General features: G+C 35.6%; 1 long non-coding RNA gene across 8 annotated transcripts in view; it reads left to right on the top strand.

Annotated features, from left to right (window-relative positions):
- Positions 1 to 27,477, top strand: part of LOC141518133 (uncharacterized) — a 161,730-nt gene that overhangs the window by 52,911 nt on the left and 81,342 nt on the right. For 7 of the 8 annotated variants that reach the window (XR_012477101.1, XR_012477107.1, XR_012477105.1 and 4 more), the window contains one exon: positions 21,568 to 21,671. This is a non-coding gene — a long non-coding RNA (uncharacterized LOC141518133). Of the gene's footprint in view, positions 1 to 11,548; positions 11,648 to 21,567; positions 21,672 to 27,477 lie in introns of those variants that run through there. The other variant, XR_012477106.1, reaches the window with a different exon arrangement.

Genomic DNA, 27,477 nt, shown 5'->3' with positions numbered 1-27,477 from the left:
AGAGTTTAAGGGACTTGCTTAAGGTTACACTTTTAAGTGACACATTTGAGACTAAGTACTCAGATCTCCCAACTTCAAGTCCAGTGCTCTTACTATGGAACCTCCTGGTTAACTCTTAGCAGCAGGTTCTCTCCATCCTTCAAATCCTCACCCTCACCCCACTTCTTACCAAATCTGATAGCATATCTCTGGATTTGCCAGAGCCACCCTCACATTTTCAGAATGGTTTAGGATCCAGCACAGATGGATCTGTCCTATACCTGGAACAGTCAGAGAGTAAGTCAGGAAATATTTATTAATTGCCTGCTGTGTGTGAGGGGCTGTACTAAGACACAAAAGTCAGTCCCTGTCTTCCAAAAGGGGTAGACAACAAGCAAACTAATATATGCAACTAGATAAGGGATAAATAGGAAATAATCAAATAAGGGAAGGTACTATAATTAAGAAGGGTTGGTAGAGGCCTCCTGTAGAAAATGGAATTCTTTTTTTGGTTAGAACTCAAAGGAAGCCAGGGAAGCTCGAAGGTTAAGATGAGAAATGAGAACCTTACAGCAATGAGGAATAGCTGGAGAAAATGCTTGAAGCTGTTTGTGGAACATCCAGGAGGCCAGTGTCATTGGTTCAAAAGGAACATGGCAGGAAATAAGTTATAAGAAAATTGGAAATGTAGGATATTTCTTGGTTATGAAGGACTGAGAAACACCATGGAGAGAATTTTATATTTGAACTTAGAGGGAGCCACTGGAATTTATTGACTAGGTGGGTGACATGGCTGGATCTTCACCTTAAGAAAATCACTGTGATGGCTGAATGAAGGATGGACAATGACTTTGAGTGGGGAGAAACTTGAAGGAGGCAGTGCATCAGCAGGCTATTGTAATCGTCCAGGTAGAAGGTGATGAATGAATGGATTACTGCAGTGGCAGTATCAGAGGAGAGAAAGGGACTACATAGAAAAGATTTTAAAACAGTAAAATCAATGGGCCTCAACAACAGATTGGATTTGTGAAGAGGGGATGAAAAATAGTGAGACTGTGATCCTGAGGGAGTGGGAAGATGATGGTACTCTCAAATGTAATAGTAGAGATAGTAAGAGAGAAGGATTTTGGGGAGATAATGAGTTGTTTTCCACATGTTGAACTTAAAGTTGTTCATTAGATAATCTAGTTGAAGATGTGGGAAAGGTAACTGAAAGAGTTATACCTCATTATCTCTCTGGTCCCCTCTTCTGATTTTTTTTCATCTTATTTGTACATCTAACAATTGGTTGCCTGTGACATTCACCAAATGGTATACACTTGACTCTTATTCTTTTTGTCAATGGAAAGCAGGTACTATTATAGACAGTTTTCTCTACTTTCTATACACTAGCACCTTTGATTCCAAGTTCAGTTTACTTCATTATTTGGTTTTAATGAATTTAAATATGACAAAGAATATCACAAAAATACTTGCTGATTGAAATGGAAGAAATCATCATTGTTAAGCTTACTAAATCATGAAACACATTTTCAATCCCATTCATTCACTGGTTATTCAAAGGTTTTTTGTTGAAATTTGGTTAGAAAATATACATTTTCCCTGTGATCAATCAATCATTCTTTCAAACTGATCAGAAAGCCTTGAATCTCTATTTCTTTAACAAAATGAATTCAGGATCCATCAATACTCTTCATTTAGAGTTTTAAACAGATTAGAAAATTAATTTTTTCAACCTGTTTAAAAAGCCTAAGAGTTTTTAAAATATGTAGCTATGACAAATTATTTAAGTAGCTTACACATATTGTTTCTAGTGGCAAAATCTTTGTTTTTTTCAATAACCTGCTAATTTTGATGACTTCATATTGTCACTTAATGTCTCAAGACACAATACACACAATATATAAGGCAACTAGGTCCAGCAAAGAGAACTCTGGACCTAGAGTCAAGATGACTGGAGTTCAAATCTCCCTTCAATATCTTACTAGCTATGTGACTGTAGGCAAGCCACTCAATTTGCTGTTATCTAAAATGGGATAATAATAGAACCCCTTTCTGAAGGTTTTTGTCAAGATAAAATGAAACAATATTTATAAAGTGCTTTGCAAAATTTAAAGTGAAATGTAAATGCTATTATTATTCATTGTTAACGGTAATGAATGTAAGTCCACATATCAAATGTTTTTTCTTCATAATTGTAATTTTTTGAGCTTATTTATTGTCAAATATGATTAGATTAGAAGTTGTCATACAGGGTTCTGTGAAAGATTCAGGGGGTCCATGAACTTGAATAGAAAAAAGCAAACTATATATATATATATATATGTGTGTGTGTATACATACATACATGTATGCATATATTTACACATATCTTCATTTTCACTGACCTTGGTTTTCCCTTGTAATCCCATGAATTTTATTTCATGCATCAAAAACATCATTCTGAGAAAGGGTTCATAGTCTTCACCAGACTTTCAAAAGGGTATATGACATGAACAAAAAATTGAGAATTTTAATTAATTGAATTAAAACAAAAATAATGAAAAATTAGGGGAAGTAGATCATCATTGTTTTTGCCTCATAAGTTGGAGCTCTACAATTCACCAGGAGGAGAAGAGGTAGTTCTGCCATTATTGTGTTATTCACTTGGATTCCTATTGTTGGTATCATCTTATATCAGAGATTACTTTGCAGAAATCCTCTTTAAGTCAGTTGTCCATTTTGTGACAGTTATCTTAGTTGAAACTAGATGTTATAATCTGTAATGTTATTTAAACAAGCCCATGAAAGCAGAGATACATGGCAAATATTGGAAACTAATGTAAGGATGAGAACACCCTGTCAATCCCTCTACATTTTGGAGCCCCTATATTCCCCTCAGGATACCTACTTCCTATATAGCATGCACACATATATAACTGGCATTCAATCTAAATGAGGGCACCAGTATTGATCCACATATTAAATGAAAGGAAGAGGAAAATGAAGAGATGGTAGTCTGGAGAGGAGAGCATGGTCTGTGGACAGAAAGATCAGATCCAAAAAACCAAAATGACTCTTTCTGCTATCACAATAGCAAAGTTGGACTAAAATCTAGGATTCCTAACTCTCAGAGAGCCCATATTTTTTCTTACACCATCCTGCTATCATCTAGTAATCATTTGGTATCCAAAGTTTTCATTAATTAGGTTTCCATTAATTCTAGTAACAAGATATAAACATACATCTTAACAGCAGGTACTTCAAGTCCTGAGCTCCAACCTTGGGATTTTCTTCAGAAGGATGGATACTGTAGGACAGAGTGACTTGTCTATATTTTATCCAATCACTAATAAAGGTAGTTCTGTGTTTAATGCTTGGAGAAATTGACCAGTAGATTATGACCTTAGGTAAATCACTTAATCCTGTTTGCCTTTGTTTTCTCATTGCTAAAATGAGCTAAAGTAGGAAATGGCAAACCATTTTCATATCTTTGCCTAGAAAAACCCAAATAGTACTACAAAGAGTCAGACATAACTAATAACTTAAACAATAACATAAGTAGGAATTAAATAATTATAATAGCAATTTTCATCTATAGGATACTTGAACATTTGCCAAATGTTTTACATACATTTTGTCTGGTGGAATACCATGATATAAGAGAAAACTTGTTAAAAAAGTTTTATCGAAGCCTTTTTTTTTGTTTTACACCAGATCGTTTTCCAATTCCCACTTTCCCCAGAAGCCTCCCTGGTAACAGAGAAAAAACATTTATGCAAAACCAATGACATTGAAACCACATCTCACTGTTTGTGCCTCATGTGTACATGCCATTTCCCCCCACCTTTCTCTGTATAGGGAAGGGAAGGAGGTGAGACAAATCTCATTTTTGAAAATTCTTAAGTGTTAAAATCCTTAGGCTCTTCCATCTTGCATCATCCTGCAAGTACCCAGAATTAAATCTGTCTTTTCTGTTGTAGATTATAAGGACAGAGGGATTCTGAGATAAAGAAGGGTGATGAGATTGATTGGAGAAAAGTCTTTGGATCCTTGACCTAGCTCCACTGGCTTAGATACACACTGAAAAAGGACAGTCCTTCCAAAAAAGAGATGAAAGGGATTCCAAGGGATATTTGAGAATCTTGGAGCTAGTGAGTCCTGACTATTGTTATTTTGACAAGAATTTCCTGATCCTAATCTCTTCTAATTAGTAGAGTTTCCCTTTAAGTCTGGAACATGGTACAAGCTGACATTGGTAGTTTTTTTCTTAATGGAAAATTTGTTACTGGGCTCCTACTCTTAAATCCTTCCTTCTTGCATTTGTATAGGATTTTAAATCTTTCAACACTCTTTCCCATAGCTCATTTCCTTAAGCATAAGCTCTGATTTCCACCAAATGGATTATTACAATAGCCTTCCTGCCTTCAATTTGTCCTTCATGCTTCGGCTGAAACACTATTTCCCATGAATATATTCAGACTCAATCTTCTGCACAAGACTTTTCAGTGACTCCATATCATTAAAAATCTTTTTTTTCAAAACTCTCTAAACTTTGCTTCTACTTGCTCTTTCCATCCATAGATCATATTACTTCTCTCCCAGCAGGTATTCTCCAGGGAAACCACTCAGATGGAGATTCTACCTGTCACTTCAGGTGTTGTAGCCTCCCCCTTAATCTCCATCCCCAGCTCCAGACACAGCAGCTGAAGACTCAGAAAAGAAATTTCTCACCTTCAAAGTCCATGGCATTTTCAAATGGTTCAGGATCAGAAATGGACATGGTTTTATTAATGAAGTGACACTAAAGAAGACAAATTGCCATCTATTGACCTGGCTTTTCCATCTACCCTGTAGATTAGACCTCCTTCATTTCTTTCATTTCTTTCACATTATCTCTGCTCAAAACAATAACAACCACCAAAAATCCAACAATAACTAAACTAGTTTCTGTTCCTTTTCTCCCCAAACATGTCCTAAGGTCCTTTATTCTGAACCTTTGCTCTTGTCATTCCCAATGCTTCTACGACTCTCTTCCTCTTCAATTGTTGAATTTCTTCCCATCTTTTAAAATCCAATTCAAATATTACCATGTCGAGGAAGTCTTCTTTATCTCTGATACTCTTTGGGTAACACCTTCCTTCTGAGACCTCATATAGTACTTTGCTTTGCTCCCTGCTATGAAATGAAAGTTGTTTGTATAATATCATGTCTCCCTATGCAAATACAAGCAGCTTGAAGGCAGGGACCCTTTCATATTTAAGCTTTGTATTTTTCCATTTGTACACAACACCTACTTAATAAATATGTTGAACATTAAATTTCAATCTCAAAAGCACATTCTTGATCTTGGTAAGTCAATACTTTGGAGATATTTCTTTTTTTTTCAAGGCAATGGGGTTAAGTGGCTTGCCCAAGGTCACACAGTTAGGTAATAAAGTGAATGAGGCCAGGTTTGAACTCACGTACTCCTGACTCCAGGGCCAGTGCTCTATCCACTATGGGCACCTAGCCGCCCCATTTAGGGATATTTCAATGATTTCATCAGTCTGAATCTTCTTTCTATCAGGGTAGGTAGCAACTTGTTTTTGTCTTTTTTTTATGTGGTGTTTGTCCATATCTTTGAACAAAGATTATTTTTTGTTTTGACACAAGATACTTCATACCATGTACCTGAACAACCCCTTTCCCCACAAAGTACCTCCCTCAAAATCAATTAAGCAAAAATCATCCAAAAGAAACTGATAATGTATGCCAGTTTCCCTTTGGGGAATTCTTCAATAAGGAAAAGATGAGGGCTTTAACTTTGACCAATATTATCCATTGTTTTAAAATAAGTTTTGAATTTATTATTTTTTAATCTTTATTAAGATTATTCTATTCATCTTATAGAGTATTTTGGTTCAGCTTTCTTTGTTCTGCATCACGCTATGCAAGTCTACCTAGGTTTTTCTGAACTTTTTTTTTTTTGCAAGGCAAACAGGGTTAAGTGGCTTGCCCAAGGCCACACAGCTAGGTAATTATTAAATGTCTGAGACTGGATTTGAACCCAGATATTCCTGACTCCAGGGCTGGTGCTTTGTTCACTGTGCCACCTAGCCACCCCTTTTCTGAACTTTTAACACAAATCATTTCTCATGCTATAGTCACCTTTTAGGAAAGATACTATCCAGCTGACTCTTGCTTCAGCTTTTTCCAGACTCCATTTCCTTCTCCTTACCTATGACATTGTATTGCTTCCAGTTTTTTTTGCACTTTATGGTTTTCAGAATCCCTTCTATATAGAGTGTTAGCTCTTTGAAAGTAGGTACTGTCTTGATGGCTTGTAGTTATGTCTCTAGTAAATACTTAATGCCTTATCTATATACTTATAAAAATATGCATAATAAGAAGGTCTTTTCTTGCTGTAATAATGTCCATAACTCCCTTGAACCATATATAGTACCTTGAGGAGAATCTAGTATGTAATTTTAGGAATAATTCAGTAACTTTTCTTATAAAATTTAAAGTTAATTTGTGGAACCCAGTACTCAAATATACCTGTGATTTCATCAATATGTGTGTTCTTGCCAGTGTCACAGATTTCTACCCATATATGCTTCCCCTTCCCCAGTGTACTAGGGAGATTTCTCATTTTCTCTTGACATTGTGAGAATGAAATACATGATCCATCCAATGGTGTCCCATCAATCTCAGAATAACGCCAGCACATTATTTTTGATGCCATATTCCTTTGAAGATAACTTTTGCTCCAATTCTTCGGTAGAATTTCTTATATGGTATATATTGTAGCATGTTCACATCTCAAAAGGAACAGGATAACTAAAAGTAGAGTTGGGGTAGCATTGTCTACTAATAAGGTGTACTCTTCTAAGGTAATATAGGAACCAAATGATAGAGAATATTTGGGTTAATATTAAAGAAAGGAAAAGAAGAAGTTATTTTCTTATAGAAGTATCCTATAGATCACAGAACAAAAAGAGGATAAATATGATGTGTTCCTGAAACTGAACACAAGCCTGACAAGAGGAATGGTAGAATAGATGAGGAGATTCAATAAATTTGCAGATAACAGAAAATTGAGGGAGAGAGCTAACATGATGAATGATAAAGTCAAGATCCCCCCCAAAAAAGATTTTGGTAGGTTAGAACTTTGATTTGAATATGAAAAAATGAAATTCAATAGGAACACATGTGACATGATACATTTGAATATAAGTACAAAAAAATTCAACTTCATAAGCAGAAGACAGGGTAAGCATGGTTAAATGGTAAGTATTCTGGAGAAAAGATCTGGGAGTTTTAGTGGACTGCAGGCTCAATATGATTGAAACAGTAGTAAAAGGAAAAAACTACTGATATCTTGTACTGCTTTAGGAAGTCATAGGTTCCAAGAAAATGGATGTAATTCAACTCTTTCTTTGGGATGGATAGCATTCTTAATTATAAATCCATCAGAGAAATTGCTTCAGTATTTTTTCCCATAGTTGCTATTGCTAGCTGTTATTTCCCTCCATCCTATTCCCCCCTCCATTTATTCTGTCCTCTCTTCTTTCACCTTGTCCCTCCTCAAAAGTGTATTGTATTGAGTACCCTCTCCCATGATATTCTGTTGCCTACTTTCATACCCCTCCCCATCCCCTTTCTTCCATCCCTTTCCTCTCTATTTTCCTCAAGGGTAAGACAGATTTCTATACCCAAATGAGTGGATATATTATTTCCTCTCTGAGCCACTTATGATGAGAGTGAAGGCTTATTCATTCCTGCTTACCTTCCACTCCATTGCAAAAGCTTTTTCTTGCTTCTTTTACATAAAATATCTTAGCCCATTCTTCCTCTCCTTTCCCTTTCTCCCAGTACATTCCTTTTTCACCCATTTCTCCATCTTTATACTATTTTTTTACCATTATATTCAGCTCCTTCCTGTGCCTTGTTCATATATGCTCCTTCTAACTACCCTAATAAATGAAAAGGTTCATATGAGTTCAGTATCATCTTCCCATGCAGGAATACATGTAGTTCAACATCTTTAAATCCCTCATGTTTTTCCCTTCCTGTCCAACTTCTCTATGCTTCTCTTGTGTACTGTACTTAAAGATCAAACTTCCTTTTCAACTCTGATCATTTCAACCGGAAAGTTTGAAAGTCCCCTATTTTATTGAATGTCCATCTTTTCCCCTGAAAGAAGATTTTCAGTTTTGCTGGGTAGTTGATTCTAGGTTGTAATTTAAACTCGTTTGCCTTCCGGAATATTATATTCCTAGCCCTATAAGCCCTTAATGTAGAAATTGCTAAACCCTGTGTTATCCTGATTCATAATATTGAACAGTTTCTTTCTGGCTGCTTGTAATATTTTCTCCTTGAGTTGGGATTCTGGAATTTGGCCATACTATTTCTGGGAGTTTTCATTTTGGGATTTTTTTTTCAGGAAGTGATCAGTAGATTCTTTCAATTTCTATTTTACTCTCTACTTCTAGGATCTCAGGACAATTTTCCTGGATTATTTCTTGAAAAATGAAGTCTAGGCTCTTTTCCTTGTCATGACTTGCAGGTAGTCCAATAATTTTTAAATGTTTTCTCCTGCATCTGTTTTCCAGGTCAATTGTTTTCCCAATGAGATATTTCACTTTTTTTCCCTAGTTTTTCATTCTTTTGATTTTGTGTTATTGTTTCTTAGTTTCTCACAAAGTCATCAGCTTCCCTTAACTCTATTCTACATTTGAAGGAGTTATTTTCTTCAGAGAACTTTTTGTATCTCCTTTTTCATTTGACAAATTTTGCTTTTAAAGTTATTCTTCTCCTCATTGGTCTTTTGGATTGCTTTTTCCATTTGACCTAAACTGGTTTTTATGATGCTATTTTCTTCAGTATATTTTTGTATCTCCTTCACCAAATTGCTGACTTAGCTTTCATGATTTTCTTGTATTGCTCTCATTTCTCTTCCCAACCTTTTCTCTATCTCCCTTGCTTGATTTTCAAAATCTTTTTGAGCTCTTCCATAGCCCAAGACCAATTCATATTTTTTCTTGGAGGCTTTGGATAAAGAAGCTTTGATTTTGTTATCTTCTTCTGAGTGTGTATTTTGATCCCCCATAGGACCAAAATTATTGTCCTTTTCTTTTTGTTGTTTGCTCATTTCCCTAACTTATGACTTGATTTTTGCTCTTTGTTAGGGTGGTGCTCTGCTTCCAAGGTGGAGGATACCTTTCCCAAGCTTTTTAAGGTTTTTGCAGCTGTCTTTAGGGGTACCCCCCCAGGCTTCAAGATCTTAGGAGAGACTCTGACTGCTCTTCTGGTCTGTGCTCTGCTCTATGGAAGAGCACAAATACTCCCCTTTGCCCTGGAGCTGTGAGGAGGTTCCTGCTCCAGTATGGCAGTAAAGTTCCTTTTCCTAATACTGAGGTCCAGACTACAGCCTGGATCTGAGCATAGGCAAAGCCACAGAGTCCTGCCTCTGCAGTCTCCCTCAACTCTCTTACCATCCATGTACTGAGCACTCTGGAAGTAGCTACTGAGTGGTTCAGCAGACCTGCTCCTGGTTCCTGAGGCCAGATCTGTACTGAGGCCTAACCTGGCCTGGGCTGGTGCTCACTCTGGTGCAGCAGAGCTTTCCCACTGACTTTCCAAGTTGTCCTTAGTAATCCCTGGGCTGAGAAGTCTGGAAACTGCTTCTATTGCCATGGACTCAGGTGCCCCCAGGGATGCAGGTAACCCTGGGATACTCCTGTGGATGGCTGGAACTGCTTTGCCCCAGTGGCTGTCATGGCCCTGGGCTGTGCTGCATCCCTTTATTACCCCAGTGTAACAGACCTTTTCCATGGATCTTCCAAGTTGTCTTAGACTGGGGAATTGTTTCACTCAGTCCTTCTGTGGTTTCCACCAGTTTAGAATTTGGTTACAGTCATTATTTAAAGGTATTTGGAGTGGTCTGGGGAGAGTCTGCAGGAGTCCCTGCCTTCACTCTACCATCTTGACTCTGCCCCTAATAGGAAGAAGAGGGTGAGAGAGTTTGGAGAATAATGCTCCCCCAGAGCAGGCTAGCTTCACAATAAGACAAATAGAATAAATAGTAGACAAGATAAGTAGTATGCAAAGGCATAGGGGCAGGGGAGTTTGGGGGATGATAATCCCTGAGAGTGGACTACCCTCCAAAGGCAGAAGTGCCAAGATACATTACAGCTTGAGATGGGTCATTCTACTTTTGGACAGCTCTAATGATTACGAATTTTTTCTTGACTTCAAGACTAAAGTTGCCACTTTTTCACAGTAATTTAAGAAAGAAGCTGATAAGATATCTAGTTCAGAGGATGACAGCTAAGATAAGTAAGAACCTTGAGTTCAAGTCACATGAAGATTGAAGGAACTAGGGATGGATGGTTAGCTTGGAGGAAAGAAGATTCAGGGTGGGGACACAACCACTCAACCGCTCTCTTCAAGTCTTTGGGGGATTATGGTCAGAGGAAGGATCAGACTTATACTATTTGTCCCCAACATATCTATCTATCATCTATCTATCTATCTGTCTATCTATCTATCTATCTATCTATCTATCTATCTATCTATCTATCTATCATCTATCTATCTATCATCTATATGGATTAGACTAGATGTCTTAAATTATGAGATTCTAAATCTGTGGAAGAATAAATCTTCAGTTTAAAAAATGTATAATACTGTATAGATTTTAGATGTCAAATTTTTGTCAGATATATTTAATACAAATATTTTTCTCAATTTATTTGGTAAATAATTTTTAAGTTGTGTCCAACTCTTCATGTACCTATTTGGTGTTTTTGTGACAAAGCTATTTTTGCCATTTCCTTCTTCATCTCATTTTACAGATGAGAAAATGAGAAAAATAGGTCTAAATAATTTTCCACACAGCTAGTGTCTGAGGTTGGATTTGAACTCAAGTCAGATCTTCCTGACTCCAGGGTTAGTACTTTATCCACTGCATTACCTAGCTGTCCCTCTCAATGAATATTTCTTTTTCTAAATTTTTTTTAAAATTTATTTATTGCAATGGGGTTAAGTGATTTGCCCAAGGTCACACAGCTAGGCAATTATTAAGTGCCTGAGGTCAAATTTGAACTTAAGTTATCCTGATTCCAGGGCCAGTGCTCTATCCACTGCACCACCTAGCTGCCCCTCAATTATTATTTCTTATCTAATTCTAGATGCACTGTTTTACTTGTGCAAAAGCTTGTTAATTTTGCATAATTGAAATTGTCTATTTTATCTTTTATGACCTCTCCTTTTCTTCCTGCTGAAGACTTTTTGAGAATTATGAGATATATAATCTTTTATTTTCTCTATCTTTTAATTGGAGGGAATGATTTTTCATATTTAGATCATTTATTCATTTTGAATTTATTGTATCATAAGGTATAAGATAATCATCTCAACCCATTTTTCCACCATTATGTTTTCTGATTTTCACAGTTCTTGTTGAAGAGTATCTTTTTGAGTCTCTATTCTTGTGTTTTTTAAAGCACTAGACAGTTATGAACATTTGTTCCTCATACTTATTTATCATATTCAATTGATCTACTTTTTCCTTTTTTTCCTTTTCTTTTTCTTTTTTAGATTTTTCAAGGCAATGGGGTTAAGTGGCTTGCCCAAGGCCACAGGATAGGCAATTATTAAATGTCTGAGGTCGGATTTGAACCCAGGTACTCCTGACTCCAAGGTCGGTGCTCTATTCACTGCGCCATCTAGCCGCCCCCTTTTCTCTTTTTTTCAAAAAATCTGCTACCAGACAATTTTGATAATTGCTGCTTTGTAAGTTTAATTTGAAATCTGGTAACACCAAAATTCTATCCTTCTTAATTTATTTTTCATCATATAGCTTGATGTCTTAATTCCTGCAAATTAATTTTGTTATTATTATAACTAATTCTACAAAGTATTCCTTTGGTAATCTGATTGGCATGATACTAAATCTGCAGAGAAACTTGAGTAGAAATTTAATTTCCTCTATGTTTCTATAACCCAGTTGTTAGCATTGACTGTCCCCAATTATTTAGGTATTATTTATTCATAGAGAAAAGTTCTGTAGTTTTGCTTTAATAGTTTTTGTGGATGCTTTAGTTAACTCACCAATGTTTAAGATATTTTATTTTGCTGTCTATAATAGATTTTTCTCTGTCTGTCCCTCCTGAATTTTGTCACTAACAATAAAAAAAGCTAATGATTTCATAGATCTATTTTTGTATCCTTCTACTTTTCTGAAGGTATTGTCTGGATTCATTGTTTTGTTGATTCTCTAAGGGTCTCCCAGTAGCTAATATCATCTGTAAATAGAGATGGCTTTGCCTTTTACCAGTGCTTGTTACATCAATTTATTTCTATTCTATTATTTCTATAGCTTTATGGACAAACAGGAAGGACTATGAATGGGTGAAAAAAGGAAAATGTAAATTTAATAAAATAAGCTCTTTTATCCATTAATGACTGGAGTTGCTACTGCCAGACTCTAATGAGCTGCATGAATAATTAGAGTCAGCACAAAAGACAAGAAAAAAATTGAAAAACCCTTGGATTAGACTATATTTTAAAGAAGTTAATTGTAGCAGTAGTGCTAGAGCAACACAATTGTGAAATTATCATAAGATTGATTCTCAAATTATCTAAAATAGAAGATACTTAAAAGTTTTTGTGTGTTTCTGTGTGTGTGTGTGTATGTGTGTGTGTAATCTCAAAGCTCATTTTGTACAACAAAAAATCAAAACTGAGAAAATATGTATTATTACCAATATGCTTAGATTCCCATTGCTACATTATTTTAAATGCGAATAATCTACACACAAACATTGGAAGTATTTGATGGTAGGATAAGAAGGGAATAGATAAGCTTTTTCAAAGTGATTTTTAATTCAAAAGTTGATATCTTTTGTTTCTTAACATATCCCTCCTCCCTTTATTACCCCCAAACTATTACTTATTGTTGAATAGTTTATAAAGATTAAAGAAAATTTAATGAAACTAACCAATCCATTGACCATATGGTCAAATATTCCATATTCTCATTAATATTCCAAATTAATATTCCATAATCTCATTCTCCCTGTGTTTGCACAGAAGTAGATATATTTTCCTCACATTGTCTTCATAGATAAATCTCTATCATAATTATGCAGGATTCAGTTTCTTTTTTGTTGTTTTTTTTATATATGTCATTACAGTCATCATGTACATTGTTTTCCTGTTTCTATTTCCTCCTGGATTATTATACATCATCTATGCTTGTTCTGAATTTTTCATAATTGTTCTTTTTTATAAATTATATTCTTCAGTATATCACATTTTAAAGTCAATTAACTGAAGGTATAGAGAATACAAAACTCTGTGTTGCTTATTATTTGTTGATTATAAAAACAATAGATTTGATAGAGAATTTAAGTACTTACTATAAGCCAGATACAATGTTAAATGGCAGGAATGCAAAAATAAGAAAAAGAAAGACAGTCCCTACTCTCCAAAAACTTACATTCTAATAGAAGATAAAATATAAAGAAAAGTTATAAGTGGATGGGCTAAGGTGGTTGGTGTGGAGAGGGAAGAGACCAGAGAAGGAGCAGGAAATGTAAGTAATGGCTAAGACTCCTCAAAAAATTCTAAGAAAACTTCCTAGCAAATTTAATTAACTTTGATCTTTAAAAGATTTAACCTAATAAAGAAAAGTGGTTATCATCCCATGTTGACAAAATCATAGATTTTTGATGGAGATAGATAGATGGATCAATAGATTAATGATTGGATGGGTGGGTAGATGGAGATAGATACATAGATATAGATAGACAGACAGAGCAAGGCAGCTAAATAGATTAGGATTGGCAACTAGCTAGATTAGGAAAACATGAATTCAAATCTGACTCTTACACTTATTATCTGGGAAAGTTACTCAACCTATTTACTTCATTTTTCATATCTTTAAAAAGGGGATGATAAGATGGTCAGATTCAAATGAGTGGACGATTGTAAGAGATAATGAGATAAATGATTATAGGGAATTATGTAAATGTTATTAAGTTTTTACCTAGTCAAACATTGTTCTAAAATACAAACACAGTTTCTACCCTCAAGGAGTTTACATTCTAACAAAGGTAGACAACACATATGGGGATGTGGAAGTGTTTGAGTTTGGGGGAGAAGTGATAGATGAGGAAAAAGTGAAGAAGGTAGAATCTGGAAGTAGTCCAGGTGTCAGGAAGATGAACTATAGGTGGAGTCCTTAAGGAGAAACATGCTTTATTATGCTTATATTCTTCTTAATGTTGAAAAATTCGTGAATGTCTGGTATAGATCCATCTGGTCATAGTGTATATTTTTTAATAAATTGATATAGCTTCTTTACTAATATCTTATTTCATATTTTCAGCAGCATTTATTAGTGACATTAATCTGTAATTTTTTTCTATGTTTTCAACTGTTTTGTATATCAGAATTATATTATATCATAGAAGACATTTGGTAGGATTTTTTTTTCTATCTCTATTTTTGGAAGTGAGTAATGTAACATGATGTAACATAAGGGAGCTAGATAGCTTGGTGGGTGGAGTGTTAGGTTTGGAGTCAGGATTACCTCAATTCAAATCATTAGCTGTGTGGCCCTGGGCAAGTCATTTAACCTCTGTTTGCTTTAATCCATTGGAGAAGGAAATGACAAACTACTCTAGTATCTTTGCCAAGAAAGTCCTATACTGGATCACAAAGAATCAGATGCAATTGAATAATAACAAAACAATAGCAGCAGCAATACTAGAAGGATTTGCTCTTTAAAAAATTAATTTTTAAATATATATTGTCCATGACTTTTTCTTTGGGAAGACAATTTTAGCTTGTTTAATTTCTATGTTTAGGTTATCTCTTGGTGATGTTTTGTTAATCTGGGTTTTTCTATATTTTTGAAAATATTTATTCATTTCATGTAAATCTTAGTTTGTGATGATTTATAGAAGCATAAATTATCAATCCAACCACCTCTTTTTAACAGTGAAGGAAAGTGAGGTGTGCAGAGGCTAAATGACTTTGCCCAAGATCACAGGAGTAAATTACAGCCAGGGAAGACTGTAGCTAATTTTGCTTTGGGAAGTGTCTAATTAGGAGTAATTTCTGGTAATTTTATTTATTTTCTTTCTATATGTTGTGAACCTTCTATTCTTATTTTTGATTTAAAAAATTTGATTTTTGTCTTCTAAAAAAAGCTAATGTTTACATATTTTATTAGTCCTTAAAAACAGCTTTTTGGTTAGTTTTTCATCTCAGTGGTCTTTTTATGTTCACTTCAATTTATCTTTTATTCAATTTTTAAAATTGCTAATCAGTTTTGACATGGATAAGTTGTTGCTTTTCTTTTTTGAATTAATTTTTTTCTTGATTACATGTAACAAAAATGTTTAGCATTTGTTTTTTTTAAATTTTGAGTTCCAAATTTTCTCTTACTCTCCTTTGCCTCCTCCCCCATTGAGAAGGCAAGCAATTTGATCACAGGTTATACATGTACAAAACATGTTTCCATTTTATGTATCTGGTGAAAGAAAACATAGACCAACAAATCTAGAAAAAACAGAGTTTTAAAAAGTATGCTTTGATCTTCATTCAGATTGCAGCAGTTTTTTTCTCTGGAGATGGGTAGCATTTTTCATCATAAGTCTTTCAGAGTTGTCTTGGATCATTTTATTGCCAAGTCATTTACAATTGACTATCATACATTTTTAGTGTTACTATGTTATCCTTGTTCTTCTCATTTCACTTTGCATCAGTTAACGTAAGTCTTTCCAAGTTTTTCTGAGAGCATTCTACTTTTCATTTCTTATAACATAGAGTATTCCATCACAATCATATACACCAAATGTTCAGTCATTCATGATGGCCATCCTTTCAATTTCCAATTCTTTATAAAGAGAGCTGAGTCCTTTTCCCTTTAAAAAATTCTGTTTGTGGTATTGTTGGATCAAAGAGCATGCAAAGATTAATAGCTTTTTGGGCCTAGTTCCAAATTGTTCTCCAGAATGGTTGATTCAGTTCACAGCTCCACCAACAGTGTTTTAGTCTTCCAGTTTTCCCATATCTCTTTCAACATTTGCCATTGTCCTTTTTTGTCCTATTAGCCAATCTGATAGGTGTGAGGTGATATCTCAAAATTATTTTAATTTGAATTTCTCTAATCAATTGTGATTTAGAACATTTTTTCATGTGACTAAATAGTTTGATTTCTTCTTCTGAAAACTGCCTACTTATATCCTTGAATAATTTATCAATCAGCAATGACTTGTATTCTTATAAATTTGACTGATTTTTTTATATTTGAGAAATAAAACTTTTATCAGAGAAATCTCCCCCCCATTTCCTGCTATCCTTCTAATCTTGGTTGCATTGATTTTGTTTGTGAAAACCATTTTTTAGTTTACTATAATAAGAATTATCCATTTTATAACCCATACTGCTCTCTGCTTCTTGTTTAGTCACATATTTTTCCTTATTCATAAATCTTATAGGTAAAACAAACCATACTCCCCTAATTTGTATATGATATACCCCTTTATGTTTAAATCATGTCCCTATTTTTGATTTCCTCTTAATATATGGTGTTAGATATTTGTCTATACCTAGTTTCTGCCAAATTGCTTTCCAGTATTCTAGTGCTTTTTGTCAAATGGTCATTTCTTGTCCCCAAATTTTGGATCTTTGCATTTTTCAAACATGGGATTATTTTGGTCATTTACTTCTGTGAATTGTAAACCTAATCTATTTCACTTAACCACCATGCTATTTCTAAACAAGTATCAGATTATTTTAATGATTACAACCTTGTAATATAATTTGAGATTTGGTATGGCTAGTTGATCTTCACTTTTATTTTTTATGATTTCCTTGATAATTTTAACCTTTAATTGTTGAAGTTCTAGGTTCTTTTTTGGAGCTGGAGGCTTAAGTAATTTTTTTTTATTTCTATCTTTTGCTCATATAAGTGGCCAGAGAAAAATTTATTTTAAGGAAATGTTGGTATGTTGTATAATTGTATAATTTTAATAAGTTTATTATTTTAATGATATGTTCTTTGACCTCATTATTTAGTGTCTGTTTAGTTGCATTGTCATAAATACCATATTAATTATAATTTTTATTGTGTTACAGTTGATAAAAGCTCTTAGCTAATATTTCTGCCTTTATTAATTTATTCATTAGTTTTTATGTTTTAGCACCATCAATTTTTATAATGGGGTCATACAATATTGAAAAATAAGAGTTCTCTTTAATATGACTATTACTAACTTCTAGTGAATCATTTGGGCAAAATGATAATACCACAGGGAACATAGAAAGAATTATTAATGGTATAAAATCTAGGCCAAAAAATGGAACTTAACTTCAGAAATAGGTGTTATCTTTATCCTGCCCCAAATGATTCAGAGGGGGGAAAGTAGACATGAGAGTGAAAAAAAGGATGATATCTGAAAATAGGATTTTTATTTCTCAGCTATAGCTTAAAAATGTAGGAATGACAGACAGGTAAAGGAAAAAGACAAAATTGCCACCCATTCTTCCCTTCCCATATATATATATGTATGTGTGTGTGTGTGTATATATATATATATATATACATATATAAAATATGCATGTATGTATCCACACACAGAACACATACATGAGAGGAAATCACCAATGGAAAAGGATTCTCATAGTCAGGAAAAAAGGCAGTTGGATCAGGGCAATAAAGTTTGAAGGATGAAGCATGACTGGACTGTACTCTTCTACAAAATGGAGGTTATAGGAGGAATTCATCAATGGGAAAAGGGATCTTCATCTTGTTCTTTTAATATTTTTAATATTTTGTGGTACAGGCTCTACATTTGTACTGTCTATCTATAATTATTCATTATTATTACATGACTGGCCTCCTTTTCTTGTCCTGATATATGATTGTGGTGAGTATTTTATAGAGAGGGACCTAATTCTCAAAGAGGTTAAAGTTATTTATGTTCTAGACCACATGTGTCAAACCCACGGCCCATTAGTTGCAAGGGGCCACTAAAACTTCAAATCAAAATGTATTTGGAAAATGCTCAGCAAAATAAATCAAAGTATAACACAAAATGGATTATGTTGATTTCTGACTTTCCAAGTCAATATGTTCTTTTTAGTATACATTTCTTTATTTTTAAAATGCTTTTAAATTATTAAGTTTATGAAATAAGCATTTGCGTAATGTAGTAAAATAAAAAAGATGATCCATTTCTGCATGAAACTGGTACAATTTCCCTCAATAGGTTTGCCATTAAATTAGATAAGGAATGCATAGTAAAATTTTAGAAGTTATAAGAATACAAAAGATAAACAATATGTTGGATAGTAAATTAGCATTAAAATAGATCTCAAATGGATGAAAGGTTGGGCTCATACAGTAACATGAAATTTATTATTTTTAAATATAACTTCACATTTCCATAGCACTTTAAATTTATAAAGTGGTTTCATAACAAAAAATCTGTGAGGCAAATAGTAGAGTTATTACTATCCCTATTTTATAGACAAGGTAGCTAAGTACGAGAGAATTTAAGATACTGTAAAGTGGCCACACCACTAGTATCCAAATTGAGATATAATCCAGATTTCCTGACTCTATGTCATTTATCTTTCCTTACCTGTTTAAGTTAAACATTTCATATCTCATGGTAAATGAGACTTAGAGATCTTCCTGAGAAGAGATTTTTATTATAAGAAAAGAGTAATAGGATATCACTGTGGTCCTGGAAGACATAGTGATTTGTTGCAACCAGGTGAAAAGGATCATGAAATGAATAATATAGGAAAGCCAATTACTCTTGAATGATTTTATAATTTTGTGGCCCATGAGCCAATCCTGATAAAAATCAGACTTGATAAGATGCTGATGGTTTTGTGAAAAAGTAGAATTGAAGTAGCCTCACTATTCCCTTAGCATGATATTAGAACAGTGGAGACATATCCAAAAGCAAGCTGGGTAAGTAACAGCTGAACTAATGATATTGAAATATGAGTTATTTAGGAATGAATTGCTTTGAGCTTGATTTTATGTACACCTGCTCATTCTGGCTAGCATTACAGAGTTGCTCTCATGCCAGCCTTAGTATTAGCTGTCACATACACATATATATCCCTGCACCAATGAGGCATTGGGAAATATAGAGTCTATAAACCTACTATAGTCATAATTCTGGAATCATAGGGGCTGAGAGTACAAGAAATTAAAAAGCAGGTGTGAAAAAGCATATCTCTTCCAGCTTCGGGTGACCTTTGAGTGATGACAGTCTTGGATAGGTAAATGTACTTGTTCTGTAAAAGTTCTGGTGGTCTCTCTGTGTCTGGGCCCACTGTACCACTAGCATTTCTGAGTGAGGGGCCAGGTACAGCTAGTAATTCACCACTTTGCAAAGATGTTGTCTCAGATGAAGATTTGATAGGAAATGAGTGATCATTTGCTAACACCTTATTCCTACTCCATTCCTCATCCACTCTGCTTAGATCTACCCTCATTTTGGGGGGCCAATAATCTGATCTGTTTCATGTCCTTTAGTAACACTCTGGATTTTTTCCCTTTACCCTTGTGAAATCTTTAGCTTGATCCAGACTAGAAATCCAATTAGCCTTTTCCATTTGTATTGAAGTATACCTTGTTTATTTAGCCATGTCTTTCCCTTTTAAACCCGGAAATTAACTCCCATGATCAGTATTCTTTAATCCCATTCCCCTTGATAAAGACAATCTTGGGATATCCCATAAAGAACAGAGCTAGGGGTGGCTAGATGGCACAGTGGATAGAGCACTGGCCCTGGAGTCAGGGGTACCTGAGTTCAAATCTGACCTCAGACACTTAATAATTACCTAGCTGTGTGACCTTGGGCAAGCCACTTAACCCCATTTGCCTTGAAAAAATAAAGAGCAGAGCTAAGAATTTTGTAGTGTTAGTTGGGGGATCTGTAGCCTAGCTGAAGGAGAATGACTGAAACAGAACCAGGAAAGTATATTCTATTGTTGTCCCTAAGTAATTTGGGACTTAAATTTATAACCCTGATTCACAATTCTATCCCTTCTTTTTATCTGTCTTGTTCTTTTTGTTAGTTCTTTGTATTTTAGACAAGGTAACTATGATATAGTGAAAAATGTATTGAATTAGGGGTCAGGAAACCTGCTTTGGGTCTTATTAATAGTTACTTTAACTACTAATAGCTATAGGTGCATTTTGCCCATATTAAAATGCTTTTCAGTTCTAACCTACAAAGAATCTATATAGACTTGGATCACTGAGGAAATTGTGTATGTATCCTGGATGTGTGGGGAGAATTCCTTAGCTTCTTTTCCTCAGGATATAGGGATAGAATGAATGTGTATGGATGAATCCTTGAAGTTGAAAGAATAAGCTGAACCTGAGTCCTAGGTCTGATACGTATTAACTGTGTGATCTGAACTCATAAATGAATCTTCCTTATTTCATCTTGTAAGATTAGAGTATTAGAGCAGATGATATCTAAAGTTCTGGGACTGTTTGTGAGAAGTACCCATAGGGGTGGCATCATAAAAGTATATTTTTAAATGTCAGAAAATCCTCTATTCCATGGCCCAAAGGGATTGAATCAGGGAGAAGTCAAATCACAGGTGATACTATGAAGATTCATGCTTCAACAGTTGTACAATTTTCAGGCTTAGGCTGGGGTAGCCAAATGTCTCACCCTAGTTTCAATAGTAGGGAGAAAACTAAATTTCTGAATAGTTAATGAGTTCTTAAGAAAAATACTGAAAAGTAGCTAAACTCAGCTATAAGGACAACAGCATTGGGATCAAATTATTGACATTTGAGTGCCTATGATTTCTGTTACTTATTGGTAACCTAAAATAGGGAAGAAGTATTCTGTACTCTTGATGATAATCATGCAATTAAGCAGCTTTGTTTAATTGTTTTCAGGGAAATTACATTTTGAAGAATGTGTTGGTACATGTCAAAACAAAATGTATTCATTTATAAAAATAATTGGAGGAAGGGGGGGAGAGAAAAATCAAGTTTCAGAGTTGCTGAAAGTTCAAAGATCTGTCAACACTGCATTTCACATCCCCTGGGATTTTTACTCTAGTCAGTTTTGGTTATGAAAATGAACATCTTCTTCCTTTGAAATTTCATGGGTAGTATATAAGCTTTTCTGAAGCTGTATAAAAGTCAAATACCCATAATAATGGCTCTCTTTCTCATTGCCATTTCCCTGCCAACAGCAAACAAATAAATACCCAACCCCAAAGAGGACACGTCTGAGTTGAATCACTCATCTCGGGAACTGAACAATGTTTTAGAGCATTCCAAAGAATCTTGGCTCCAGTTTTTGAGGAATAATCAACTCATGTTTTTTATTTTCCTGCTGTTTCTAAAAAGGCTGAACCAATCCAAATTGGGTTATGTTTTTAAACATCAGTTCACTTTCATGGGGAAAAGGGTGTTTAATGAAAATATCCCTGACATAGAAAGCCTTGGTGGAGGGAGAAGTTTTAAGGAACTTCAGTGGGTCCAGAAAGATTGGAAGGATTAGATTTATCTTCATTATTTTATCTTATTTTTCCTGTAACTTGTTTCTTTTCCAGGGCCTGAAAATTCCAAAAATACTCAGGAAATTTTTGCCAAGAGCCAGCTGTGCCAAATGAAGGAAAGGATTCACTGTCATCTCACAGGACAGATGAACACATCGGTGTGTAAGCTCAGGGCCAGCCTGCTTTGCAAAAGGCTTAGTGAACTTTAAGGGGCCTTCTTGCCTCTTCATCTCTCCCCGGCTAATGTCAGAAAGTATATAGAATTAGATTATTGAAATGTAAAGTGATCTTGGAACATGGAATATTAGTGCTAGAAGGGATCTAAGTATCTGTAAGGTCAAAATTAGGACCTTAGAACTTGAAATATTAGAGCCGGGTCCTAGTGACCATTTATCTAGCGGGAGTAGGGAACCTTTTTTTCTTCCAAGGATTATTTGGATATTTATAACATCATTAACAGATCATACAAAATGATCAACATAAAAATTCTAACATTTAAAAAATTCCTAGATTAAATGAATTTTGAGTCCTGCCTGTTGCCATGGTAGTATCAGACTAAATGACCTAGGGCCTGGCAAACCTATTTTGAATCTCAAAGCCAATCTCAAAATTTAGGAGACAAAGGAATTTTTAAGGAAAGAAAAACAAAAGGGCACAGATTCCTAAATACATACTGAGGCTTAAAAAAGGCTCACTGATGCTTCTCTCCATCTGTGGGTGGGTCTCAAAGATCCTCAAAGAGTTTAAAGGTGGGGAATACTGGTATTGAAATCAGGAAGAATGGAATTTTAAGTTCAGTTCAGATAATTCCTACTGTATGACCCTGGGCAAATCATTTAACTTTTGCTTGCTTCAATTTCTTCAAATATAAAATGTAGATAATAATAACACATACCTCACAAGGTTGTTGGGAAGATCAAATGAAATAATATTTGTCTTCCTTCCTCCCTTCCTTCCTTCCTTCCTTCCTTCCTTCCTTCCTTCCTTCCTTCCTCCTTTCTTTCCTTCCAGAACTTTGTTCTCATTCTCTCTTGCACCCTATTTGTTTTCATTTACCTGATACCTACTCAAATAGACCCAGAGACTGAATCTAGTCAATTCCCTAATCTTGCTCAGTCCAATAAGGTCAAAACACTTTCCCAATTAGGATGATGATGGTATCCCTTCTTTTTATCTTTCTTGTTCTTTTTGGTTTCTGATGGGTAGTGGTGAGTCCTTTTCAGTTGGATGTTCTTTCAAGTTTATCATGAGTGTTCACACCTAGCCATCCTGAGGAGCAACATCTCTCACTTAAGACCTCTATTCAAGGTAGCTAAGTAGCACAGTATTTGGACCCCTGGGCCTAGAGCCAGGAAGGACTGAGTTTAAATGTGGTCTTGGACATGCACTAGTATGTGACCCAAGACCAGTCATCTAGACTCTGTTTGCTTCAGTTGCCTCATCTACACGATAGGGATAATAATGGTGCCTACCTCTCAGAATTGTCTTAAGGATCAAATGAAATAAAGTGTTTTATATTTACAATTACTGCAAAAATAATGAGCATAGTGTTTGGCACAATGAAAAAAACTATATAGGGGCGGCTAGGTGGCGCAGTGGATAAAGCACCGGCCCTGGAGTCAGGAGTACCTGAGTTCAAATCTGGTCTCAGACACTTAATAATTACCTAGCTGTGTGGCCTTGGGCAAGCCACTTAGCCCCATTTGCCTTGGAAAAAAACTTAAAAAAAAGAAAAAAAACTATATAAATGTTAGCTTTTAACCATAAGGTAAGGAGAGTGTGATTGCACAGGAGTGGGCAGAATGGAGGGAGTTCTGGGTTAAGCTTGCATCCCATCCCTCATGGAATTGCTGAGCATCCAGTATAAGTGTTCTTGAGAGAACAAGAAGTAGGAGTTCATGATGATGTTTGTCCTTCATTCTAGAAGAAGACCATGACATCAGGGATGTTCATGACAAGCACATGATTTTGATTGGGGGGGGAGGGTTGTCCTGGGTCACCATCCTCACAGAATCATTAAGTACTTACTCTGTTCAGCCATTCTATGTTCTACAATGGAAGACCCCTCCCTTCTCTGCAATTCCATATTTTACATTCCAAGATCTCTACTATCTCTAAAATTCTGAGATCCATGTTCTTAGGTTCCTCTAGCTCTGACATTCTATAGATCTATAAAGATGATGAATTTGAGAATCTTTTGGAATTTCTATATCTCCTTCCTTCAACACACAGTTATTAGAAAGGTCTCTCCCAGATCCAACATTCCATCTCTACTTTCGATAATCAGATATGAATCAGGACAACTGGAGATGGCCCTGGATGCAAGGCAATCAGGGTTAAATGACTTGCCCAGGGTCAACCAGCTAATAAGTGTCAAGTGTCTGAGACTGGATTTGAACTCCTATCCCCTTGACCCCAAGAGTAGTGCCACCTAGTTGCCCTTAATAAGGGTTCAAAGATATTGCCAATGAAACCACTCCTGTTGCGTTCACAGCAAAGCATCTATCTCCACCTCATGGTTTGGTGTGATCCATTCTGTAGCCTTTGCACAGCTCCCATTTCCCTAAGAGAAACCCATAGACTGTAATGGGAAACAGAGGCTGAGAATGCTGCTCAGGTAACCAGCATCCTCAGACCATCCCTGATCTACAATATAGATCCACCTCTCTCCTGAATGTCTTGTTTCTTCTCCTATCAGTAGTCAACCCCCAAGTCAAAGACTGGATATCAGTGCAGAGCTGGTTCAGAATCTCCCTAACTTTGTATGCTGTGTACAACCAGACCCAAGTAGAAAAGAAGTCGGTGTCCTAGTTAGTTGGTGTCCACTGGCAATAAATAGCTGTGGCCTTCCTGCTACAGTCCAGTGATCCTTTCCTTGGTTTCATTAACATTGCCTTTAACTCTGTGGGTAACCTTGGGCAGTTCCCTTCTCCTCTCTGGGCTTCAACTTCCTTGTCTATAGAATAAGGAGGTTGGACTGGATATGTCTAAGGTCCCTCCCAGATCCAACATTCCATCTCTGCTTTCTAAGGTCCTTTCCTGGCATCCCATGTTTTATGACCTGTTATTCTCCCCCTCTCAGCCATTCTATGTTCTGCAATGGAAGATCCCTCCCTGCTCTGCAATTCCATATTTTACATTCCAAGATCTCAACTATTTCTAAAATTCTGAGATCCATGTTCTTAGGTTCCTCTAGCTCTGACATTCTATAGATCTATAAAGATGATGAGTTTGAGAATCTTGTGGAATCTCTGTCTCCTCCTCCAATACATGGTTAAGGGGGAAAAAAAGGAGAAGGATACATGGAGAAGTAAAGCAGCTCTCTAGTTTTCTAAAAGAATCTTCCATCTCATGAGTGGCTTCAGGGGCACATATCTCAGGAGCAGCTGAGTATGCAAATGAACTTGATATTTTCCCCTTAGATTTGGAGCAAATGAAATCTTGACCAGTCTGAACAAGATTTCATGGTTGTGTTTTATTGACTTAGGTCCACATGATGAGTAATTTTGATTGCTCTAGTGGGTGGGCCTTAGGCTCTTACAGAGAGCAGAAAATCACAGTCAAAGCCAGAGAGCCAAATAGATATATAGTCAGGATGCTAGAAGAATAGAGGCAAGGAGTCAGATCTCACATTTTAATCAATCAACAAGAATTTAGTAAGCAATTATAAAGCTCGGCACCATGCTAGATGCTGGAGATACAAAGGTGAAAATTAAACAGTCTTTGATCTCTAGGAGCTTCTATTCCTTAGTATTTTGCAGTTTACATAAGGCAGACAGAAATACAAAGAAGGCAGGGCAGGTATTATGGTTACCTGTCTAGAAACAAGAAAGATGAAGTAACATTACTGAAATCAAATAGTTAATACCCAACTCAGATATCTAGACTCCTGGGTTTTTGTAGTTCTTAAAACTTTTAAAAAAATTATTTATTTTAAAATTATTTCCCCCTGGAGATTTTTTGTCTTCTCCATGATTAGTAAGCAGTTACTTCTAGGCTTTGGGAAAGAAACTTGTCTCCATAATCTCTATCTCATCTGTGGGATGTTTCCTGCTTTTGAATCCCTTCCTTTGGGGTGGTGGTGGTGGGGGGACAGAAACCCTTTTCTGAAAATACACACACACATATCCCCCAAATAAAAAAAAAACCCCTCAGTAATCAGATACAACACACTTGAGGAGGGAAATGGTGAAAGGAGAGGGAAAGAATAGAATAAATGGGAATGGAGAGAAATAGAATGAAGGGAAATACAGTTAACAATAGCAATTGTGGGAAAAAATACAGAAGCAACTTCTCTTATAGACTTATGATAAAGAATGTATCCCTGGCTGTGTAGCCTTGGGCAAGCCACTTAACCCCATTGTCTTGCAAAAACCTAAAAAAAAAAAAACAATGTATCTGAACACAGACTGAAGAACACTTTTTTCCTCTCACACTTTTTCTTGAAGTTTCTCTACTTTTTTTGAGGGAGGGGAGATTGTTTATTTTTACAAGAAGATTATTTGTAGCAATGTGAAAACAAACAAACAAATAAATGAATGAATGAATGAATGAATAAAAACATCCCCAGACTGAGAATACAGAGTTCCTAAGTCAGGGAGTCCCTAGGGACCTGATATCAGTAAAGAAACTGATCTCTCTCTCTCTCTCTCTCCAGAGGACATAGTTAAGGGGAACTCCTTTCCTGTCTCCTGATGTTCTATTCCTAATGTGCTGTGGGCTTAGAAGTAAAACCTATTTTAAATCTATCAAAAATAAATCTATCAGTAAATGGACTGAATAAAGAGAGATTCTAAAGGGATTTTTTGAGGGTCAAAATAGATTCGTTTTTATAACAGGTTTCTCGCTTTGGGCTCCGAAACTACCTTCCGAGTAGCTGAATCCCTAGAATTCTAATTTTTGCATAGTCAATGAAAGAGTTATAACCAGGACTTCTATTGGTGATTGTGCTTTAGAATAGACAATTCTTTATTCTTTTTAGATCTTCATGGGTTCATTATTAGTAAGCTATGATTGTTGTCCTATTAATGTAACATGGGTTACATTCCTGCTCTCCAAATCAAAGACAGTCACCCGCTTTTTAGAGACTGTTGAAGTAACTTTATTTATTCTAACTACCCTTGAAAACCCCTGGCTGCTCATGAAGGTCTGAATCCTATCAAATGTTAATGGCTGAGAGTTGATTCATTAATTCATCCATACACTCATTCATTCATTCAACAATCATTTGTGCTGGCTAAGATATCAGGGCTATAAAGACAAAAGCCAAACCATCTCTGTTGGACTGCTATTTCCAAAGCACTTTTAAGTTTTTATAACACTTTCCTTTCAGCATCCCTTGAGAGGAGACAGCTTGACAGTGATGTTGCCTGACCTCTCTTCATCACTCAGCCAGAAGCCAATCTGTTTGGGGAAAAGACAAATTACCTCAGGGAATTTCCCATAAACAACTTCCATGTCAGTAAATACTCCTGCTCTATGGTGCAGGAGGTAACTCATGGTCAGACCATGTTGGAGAGTATATTTTTTAATTATAACCAAGGATATCAAGTTGATAAAAGCATCAGAGGCAGGTCATTTATCTCCTCTTCTGGTGAGCCAGATGTGTCAGACTCTGAAATGAAACCCATCTGCCTTCCATGTAGGATCTGATGCTATTTCTCCTCTCAGTGGGGCCCCCAGCATGAGACCTGCAGCAAAATTCTAAGTGGGGAATCTGAAGGCTGCCTCCCAGCACGTGTCTATTTGGGGACCCAATGTCCTACTAATGTCTGAAGCAAAAATGCTGATTTAATTGAAAGTGTTTGTATTCCATTTTAAAACTGTGGGGAAGAAAGGAAGGAAGAAAAGAATAGATTTACCTTATTAGTTAGCTATAAACCAGGGCAGAGGTGGGGGGAATTTCATCAAATTCCTACCTCTATCTTCAGGAAAGTTCTTGGTAAATGCTGATAAAAGAGCAAT

This window comes from Macrotis lagotis, chromosome 3 (assembly GCF_037893015.1).
Source record: "Macrotis lagotis isolate mMagLag1 chromosome 3, bilby.v1.9.chrom.fasta, whole genome shotgun sequence".
Lineage (NCBI taxonomy): Eukaryota > Metazoa > Chordata > Mammalia > Peramelemorphia > Peramelidae > Macrotis > Macrotis lagotis.
Note: the sequence above shows the minus strand (reverse complement) of the source record. Positions and strands in the feature narration are given on the sequence as shown.